Source organism: Notothenia coriiceps, unplaced genomic scaffold, assembly GCF_000735185.1.
Source record: "Notothenia coriiceps isolate Sejong01 unplaced genomic scaffold, NC01 NC01_scaffold00037244, whole genome shotgun sequence".
NCBI classification, from domain to species: domain Eukaryota; kingdom Metazoa; phylum Chordata; class Actinopteri; order Perciformes; family Nototheniidae; genus Notothenia; species Notothenia coriiceps.
In genome coordinates, this window is record NW_011369945.1 from 4,715,316 (window position 1) to 4,722,713 (window position 7,398).

The window sequence follows — 7,398 nt, forward strand, 5'->3', positions numbered from 1 at the left end:
TCCCCTCCTCGACTCCTCCGCTCGCATTTCCTGTGGGCGGAACTAAGACACAAGGATAGGAGTCGAGGAGGGGAGTCGAGGAGGGGAATTAGAGGAATTAGAAACCTTCTATGAGACAAGTATATATACACACAAGACTAATGACAAAGACAAGACACAGGAGAAAGCTGGAAGAAACACAAAGGCAACAAGTGAACACAGCCAGCCAATAACAAAGACATGAAGTAAAACAAGACAAGACACAAGGAGAAAAGGCATTTCAATATGAAACAGGAAACCAAAACTAAGATCACAACAAAACTTGTGATTTTATAAATCCTTTTGGTACGTCAATGTGTTAAATTCAGATTTTTGGCACAAACTGAGAAACCTTTCTCCCTTCTTCAGATTGAGGTTTTTTTTGTTAAGTTAAGTCAATATTAATACAGACAAGGCACACGTTTACAGCATTAGTTAAAAACATTAGTTAAAACTGATAGCATAGTTTATAAAGAAAATAGCCCTCCCATGTGTGATTCCATTTAACTGTATTAGAAGGTCTTCAAATATCATGGCATAGTAATAAGTTCTAGTTCTATTGTCCAAGCTTCTATCGGCTGGTTGAAGTTACAAACAGTAACCCTGGAGTACATTTTAACAATCTGTAATAACTTAATTGAATATACCAAAGCCCTATTTACTGCAACTTTAATCCTATATGCAGATTAGCGTGGTCCTTAGTGCCATGTACATTTTCAAATGTATTTATTTTAAGCTCCAACCACCAGAATTTGTTATGTTAATCAAGAAAACTCTCCTGGTGGATTTTCTCCTCAATCTGACAACAATTATTATTAATAGAAAAACAATAATTTCCAACCCATGGATCTGACCCTGGGAGTCAGAAAAAACACACCAACCCAGCAGCAAGAACAACCATTAAAGAGATTTGTGAAGTTTGTATCTTCCTGGTCGAATGTACTTATTGTAAGTCGCTTTGGATAAAAGCGTCAGCTAAATGCAATGTAATGTAATGTAATGATTTTAAAAGCTAAAGAAGAAGAATTTTATAATCACCTTGGAAATATTAAATGTTTCAATGCATTGTTTCTTTATTTTCCACACAAAAATAAATTCAGTACACAAGCACAGTTCTTTGTGTATAAAAGCCGTAACCAGGGTAACCCAGGTCCATATTCTGTTTTCATTTAAGAAATCCGGCATCATCTAGTTCAGCCTTTACTAAATGTACCCTAGCTTTTCAGTTTTCAATGGCTTTGTAGTGGGAATATCTATTTTTTGAGATAACATTTAAAACAAAATTCCTGTGGAAATTCCTGGTAGTATTTATATAAGGTTTTTCTTATCTATTATAATAAGCATTCATTTGAATAGATTCATTGTCCTCCCATAGCTGATATAAAAAAGGAGGCAGTGATGACCTCCGTCTTCAGCTTGATATTGACTGGAGCCTTCAGAATGACTCATCTTTAGATAAATAAGTGTATTGCTTGCCCAGTTTAGGATAATAATTGATGCTTCAGAATGGATGTGTAAAAAGTGTCTGCACCCTTGAATTTGCTTGTTTTGTTCATTTTCTGTTTCCCTTTGTCCTCAGTCTCCAGCTTCTGTGTCTCTGCTCATTGATATTTCCATCACATTGACAACATTAACTCATTGTCCTACAATCGTAAAAATTAAGACTTTTAAAACTATTTTTTTTCTATTCTTGTTTCTTTACTGCAGCTCCCCATCCTGGCCTCTTCTGTTGTCAGTCTCTACTTCCTGGAGCTGACGGATATTTTCCAGCCGGTGCATTCTGGGTACAGCTGTAATGACCGCAGTCTGTCTCTGCCCTACATCCTGCCCAGACAGGAAGTCTGCACGTTGCCTCTGCTCTTCAGCTTGGCCTTCGCTGCTCCCACCGCCACTGTAAGTAACCTCAAAGTAACCACTGTTGTTGTCCATCTGACAGTGATTATACATGTGGGGGGGCGGGGGGCTCTGGTGTCCAACGGGCTGTTTCTAAAAGCTGGTATAGTACCTCTTCTGAATTGTTCAAATACTCATGTCTTATTTCATTTATCTACCTCCTCTTGGCCATATCTTCCGTAAATGTAACCTTCACTTTTATCGGTACGCAAAAGACACCCAGCTCTATTTGTCCTCCAAATGGACCTCCATCCTCCCTCCCACCTCGCTCTGATAAAACCAAGGTCCTCCTCATTGGCACCAAATCCACCCTAACCAAACCTGACAGTCCCCCCCTCCCTCAGGTTAAGAGTCTGGGTGTCAGCGCACTTTCCTTCAAAACTCACATCAGTGATGTCATTCAGTCTGCTTATTTCCGTATACGTAACAGCATTCTCTGTTCTTATTGATTATATTGTCTAGTTTTTCTGCTGATGTTTTTTTATTTATTTTTTAATCTTGTATGGTGACCTTGAGAGCATTGAAAGGCGCCTATATAAATCAAATATTATATTAATAATAGGGCCGGGACTCGATTAAAAAAATTAATCTAATTAATTAGAGGCTTTGTAATTAATTAATCGAAATTAATCGCATTTTTAATCCATATAAATATTTGACCTGAGAACAGTGAGAAGGCAATTTTTGTCACATGGATTGTTAGTATACCATGAATAATGAACTGAATACATAAGCTTAANGTCTCCGCGGACGTAACGTCACTATACCAGAAATACGTCACTATACTCAAGAAGTAAACAATGGAAAAAGAAAAATCTTCAACGAGGCGTTCTGGGGCAGCATAGACAGGTATTTTCTGTGTTAGAGTTTTACTCGCTACAGGGAGTACTTTGAGGGTTTGTGACTATGCAGACCTTTTACAGTACATGCATAAAAAGCTACATAACAAACAAGGGGACGGGTAATAACCAGAAAAGCGTGACATGGGATCTTTAAGAACATCTTGGGTTAACACACACACGTAGAGCTTACAGTCTGTGATTTTTCTTGGTGTTTTTCAATTTTTCCGAGGCATGAATTTAATGATGTCTTGACCTGTTGCTCTGCTAAAAAGTCTTTAATGGAACATGCATGGGGTTACGACCCGGAAAAGGGCTAAGCGAGCATGGAAAACAATATAATAAATACAAGTAGTGAACAAAGGGCAATCTGACATTCAAGTAGATATTGTGATTTTGCGTTTAATACAAATAACACCAAATTATGTGTTTTAAAATAAATGGGTTTTTCTCTGCTCTGTATCATAACATAAAAAAACATTTCTGTACTGTGGACATAAAGCTGGAGCCATATGCCAGTTCACATAGTGTACAATGACATTGATAACAGTCTTTTATTGGTGTTTGAAGGCAGATTTTGTGACGTTTGGAGAGAACTAAGCTGACTGTTTCCCCGTTTCTAGTCTTTGTGCTAGACTTAGCTGTCTGGCTGCTGCTTCATAATTACTCCACAATCTTCTCATCCAATGGAACAAACAACGTTTAATCCCAAGTTTTAAACAATTTCTTCCAAAAATATACAAATAATTCACCAGGTTTTGAGATTTCTATCTTTTCTTTATACAACCTCTCCAGACACATCATCTGTTCAAACATGTACTGTTGTAATTGCCTTGGTTGCCAATACACGTGAACACACACAAAAGAAAAAAAGAAAATCATAATTACACCCTTTAGTGACCTACTAATATACTCGATCAATTTAACTTCAACTATTCCCCCTGACTTGGGTTAAGTGCGCAGGTGGCAATGACCTGCCTTGATTAATATGTTTCATTACTTCACACGGATACCATGTTTAATCTCAGTTTGGCACCAACTATGGTACCAACTCCCCTTCACACAGAGTGGAAACCTGAATTCAAAAGTGACAGGATTTCTAACAGAGCTGTTCCAACATTTACTGTCAGTGTATCCGTGTACTGCACTTAGCCACAGCACATTGTCCCCTCTCTCCGGGAGCAGTGTGAGGCCTTGCTGAGCACATTAATCCTCTGGGATGGGCCCTTTTAGAATCATTTATTCACAGTTGGGGGTAAAGCGCGGAGGAGTCAAAGTTCAGTATTTGGCCATTCGTATCACAATGGCCCTGGAGCTTTTCCATCGATGTACACTCTCCATCTGGGTGAGACACCACAAAGGTCGAGGCACACATTATTGGGAGTGGTACTCTCTGCAATGTTCTGGTCACTGGTATCTCAAGCAATGCTGTCACACTTGGATTAGCATTATGCCATCTGGTGCATATTTTCATCCAAAGTTGCCCAAGGAAAGATGAGTTCACATAATGGCGTTGTTGGTCTTTTAAGCAATTTCACTTTGAACTAAATTCAATTTTGCAAGTTGTGGTTAAGAAGAGTTAACAAATAGCGTGTATATACAGCATACTTAAAGTAACATTATGGATACAAATAAACAAAAAAACAACTTAAGGAGGTAAACAATAGTATACTATACTGTAATGGAAAATGGCTCAAACAGCATGTACGTGAGTCATTACAGTAAACATCAATAGCCTTCAGCAATGGCAAAGGTTCCATAGGCATGCAATTGTATGTCTTCTATGGGTCGAGTACTGTAGTACACAATATCTCTAAGGCTAAACTCTCATTGCCAGAATCCTGCCTCTTCATAAACAAGGAAACAATAACAGCATGAAACGGTAGCGGAATATTTAATTAGCCGGAAGAACAATTCACATGATTTCACATAATTACCATCCATGATGTCTATTCAACACAAAAAAAAATAACCGCTCTTGGCAGAACATGAAGGGGAATTCAAATATTGAGTTTTTCTTTATAAAGACTGGAACATGGCATAGATACTTTTTATATAATAAGGGGTCAAATTAAGGGGTTAGGGTTAGGTAGGGTTGGGGTTAGGGTTACTACAAATGTAGTTTGTAAAGTTAGTGACGGGTTGTTCGTTGAGTCATTTATAGTTACTTATGCCAACTTAGCTGATAGACAATGTTGTGCCAACTGCTGCAAACTGCAGTCCTTATGGGTCCTGACGGTGTAACTGATTGGGAGAAGAGAAATTGGCACAATGCTTTGAGGAGCAAGTTAGGCACTTTGCCATTTTTGTGGTTTCTCAAGTAAAACTCTCATTGGAAGTTAAAATGCACTTCTCAGCATTCCCTTCAAACGCAAACATCAGTTGTGCTGCTTTCAACAATTTATTTCCCCAACTCTGCAGTGTTTTATTACATCACATTATCAGTCCTGCCTCCATCCATCTCTCGTCTTTGGCGCTGTTTGTGCTTTCATTATAACAACTCATCTTTATGTACTCAGTAATTTGCCATTTGTGGTTGCCTATGGGGCCATAAAGCAGAAGCAATGATGGAAATAGACAATGATAACTATGGCTGGGACTCTATCTTGGTCCGCAGCATTGTGCACTGAGGCACATAAAAGGATATGTTCCTTCCTCCTAGCAATTCGGACTGAAAATGTGCTTCCAAATGAGTAAATGAATCTTATTGGGATGGGTTTGAATCCATTCCTATTGATTGCACATAATTACATAGCAATTTGCTGAATGTTTTCTTTATGAATTTTAGCATAAGCTAGAGTGATTCAAGAAGAAAATGAAACAGAGCATTCCTGTGACAATTTACTTAACTTATCATAAAACCAGTGTTTTTATATTCCAGTTAAATATAAAATAAAACCAGTAGAAGGCCAGAATGAGCCACAGGTGCTTTTTCTACATACATTACCAAGTGGTTGGCTGATTGATACCGCGCAATAATCCACTTTTGAAAAGGACACATCGTAAAAAGAGGTCTATAATGAACTATAAAGTAGAAACTTATTTTTAAGTGGAAGACACTTCAGGAGAGTTAAAAGGTCCTTTATTCAACAGACCATCTGTGGTGTTATATAAAATAAAATGAAATCACACACAGTTGTCCATGTAAAAAACAACACATTTATAGTGCTTAAAGTGAATGTACAGTTGAAGTGGTTGTTGTACTTAAGTGCCGTGATGAGCCCTAGATTCCCAACATCTGACCCTGAGATCCTACTTGAAAAGGTCTCTCTGGAGGTGTAATGCACTTGAATGGTGCCCTCAAGTTTAGAAATAAAGCTTTATGTAACACTGCATCACATCCTTGTAGAGGTCAGACCTCTGGAGAATGCAGACTTTTCTCTGAAAAGTTTATTTCAGGTGTAAATGCAGCCACATCTGTCATTGCATTACACCTCAGGCAACATCCTCACTCTCTCCCTCTGAGAGCAGTGGGAACCTTAAGTGCCAGAGGACTATTTGGAAACCTTAAAAGCACCCATTCTTGCCTTTGTCTCCTTGGCACTTGCTCTCCCCCTTTTATATAATCATAGAAACGTCATGCCTTCATACCAAAAAGGAAAAAAAAACTAATCAAAAGGAAAAGGGGGATTGTTTTAACTCGATCCGAAATGGCGTTACAAACGTTTCAGTTGGTATAAGCCCCTCAGTATCATACAGAATCAAAGGCTGATTTTTCTAACACAGTTATTACCACCGTTCTACTGAGAGGTGGGTGTGGGTAAGCAAAGATGAATGTACTCATTCAGCACTCCACCCCACCATTCAATTCAGTGGAAGTGTCCTCATATGTGTAGCCGCTCTTGAAGGGTACGCTTGTCTGAGTTCTGAGGCAACGCACTGAAAGAACAGGCAGCCAGCAGACAATCACAGAGGAGCTGAGTGCATCCATTAGGGCTGTCAGTTAGCAACGGCCTTGATTAATTGCACACTGCATAGTGGCAAATGAAGGCAGGTTTCAAGCTCACCCCCCCAAATAATTAGGTAAGAATAGATTGCCAGAGAGAGCAGGGTGAATACGGGAAGCCCGGGCGTCACTCAGTCTGTCTTACATGTAATAAAAGGTCTCACACTGTGTAAGCATGGGCCATAATCATGTGTGTGTGTAAGTGTTGAGAAGTACATTTGCATGCATGACTGTGGCTTGTGTGAGTGGCTGAGCTAGTAATGGTGGTGCTGATGGTGCATACATTTACGTCTGCCGCCTTTTGCCTCTTGCTTGTGAGCTTGTATGTGCAAGTCTATTGCGGCAGACTTTGATTGCTTGTGCATGTGTGTGTTTTGCTACAGTATGTAGTATTACCTCATTCACACCAACGGTGTTTCAGGGCCGGTTCGGAGCTGGAGCTTGAAAAGCACCGTGTTTTCCTCTTCACACCGCAGCGGAGCAGCCTCTTAGCTCCGGAATCCGGTTCGTTTCAAGCACCAAAAAATTGTCCGGCTAGAGCAAAAGCACCGCATACGTGACGCTTACGTCGAGGCGGGAGCAGGGGCGGGATCAACTCCTGAACAACAACAAAAAGCCGTTTTATCCAGTTTGTACACAACGATGGAGAAACTTAACAAGCAGCAGTGGTCCACTGAAGAGAGCAGCTACCTACTGGGAATC